Source organism: Amblyomma americanum, chromosome 8 (assembly GCF_052857255.1).
Source record: "Amblyomma americanum isolate KBUSLIRL-KWMA chromosome 8, ASM5285725v1, whole genome shotgun sequence".
In the NCBI taxonomy this organism is placed as follows: Eukaryota; Metazoa; Arthropoda; class Arachnida; order Ixodida; family Ixodidae; genus Amblyomma; species Amblyomma americanum.
The window spans coordinates 104,805,928-104,807,245 of NC_135504.1; the positions used below are offsets into that span (position 1 = coordinate 104,805,928).

Consider the following 1,318-nt stretch of genomic DNA (forward strand, 5'->3'; position numbering starts at 1 on the left):
AAAGCAGCAGATTGGACAGCCGTCATCGTAGCTCAGTTGGTAAGAGCACCGGACGCGATATTCGGAGGTCGTGGGTTCGGATCCCACCGGCGGCATGGTTGTTTTTTCTGCTGATTTATAAGCAATTTTCTTCAATCGATAGATTAATCTAAGTATCATTATCCCATTGATTAGCACAACGCATTAAAAAAAATTAAAACATTCCCCTATGCACCTTGGTTTCGGTGATTGTCAGCTTTCTTCATAAGTTTGTCAAAACGTGTCCCTAATTTTCCTTACCTTATCTGCTAATTGCTTAACGAGGGTCTCGGTTATGGCAGACTTGATGCCATGGGTAGTATAAGAGGGCTCTCGCACAGTTTCCGCCCTCGCCGTTAGATGATGTTGTACGTCACACTCGCGGTATTACAGGACGTTCTACGTCCACCGCTATGGAAGAGGGTCGCGCTGGTGAACACTCTCATGGTTAGCTTACAAGCAAAAAATATAAATACCCACGAAAGCAGCAAATTGGACAGCCGTCATCGTAGCTCAGTTGGTAAGAGCACCGGACTCGATATTCGGAGGTCGTGGGTTCGGATCCCACCGGCGGCATGGTTGTTTTTTCTGCTGATTTATAAGCAATTTTCTTCAATCGATAGATTAATCTAAGTATCATTATGCCATTGATTAGCACAACGCATTAAAAAAAATTAAAACATTTCCCTATGCACCTTGGTTTCGGTGATTGTCAGCTTTCTTCATAAGTTTGTCAAAACGAGTCCCTAATTTTCCTTACCTTATCTGCTAATTGCTTAACGAGGGTCTCGGTTATGGCAGACTTGATGCCATGGGTAGCATAAGAGGGCTCTCGCACAGTTTCCGCCCTCGCCGTTAGATGACGTTGTACGTCACACTCGCTGTATTACAGGACGTTCTACGTCCACCGCTATGGAAGAGGGTGGCGCTGGTGAACACTCTCATGGTTAACTTACAAGCAAAAATATAAATACCCACGAAAGCAGCAGATTGGACAGCCGTCGTCGTAGCTCAGTTGGTAAGACCACCGGACGCGATATTCGGAGGTCTTGGGTTCGGATCCCACCGGCGGCATGGTTGTTTTTTCTGCTGATTTATAAGCAATTTTCTTCAATCGATAGGTTAATCTAAGTATAATTATCCCATTGATTAGCACAACACATTAAAAAAATTAAAACATTCCTCTATGCACCTTGGTTTCGGTGATGTCGGCTTTCTTCATAAGTTTGTCGAAACGAGTCCCTAATTTTCCTTACCTTATCTGCTAATTGCTTAACGAGAGTCTCGGTTCTGGCAGACT

The 1,318-nt window shown here is 44.1% G+C and overlaps 1 non-coding gene across 1 annotated transcript; it reads left to right on the forward strand.

The window, feature by feature from the left end:
* The first annotated feature begins 517 nt into the window (after nucleotides 1-517).
* On the forward strand, nucleotides 518-594 carry TRNAS-CGA (transfer RNA serine (anticodon CGA)). The gene has a single exon. It is a non-coding gene; the product is annotated as a tRNA-Ser (tRNA).
* The last annotated feature ends 724 nt before the right edge of the window (nucleotides 595-1,318 follow it).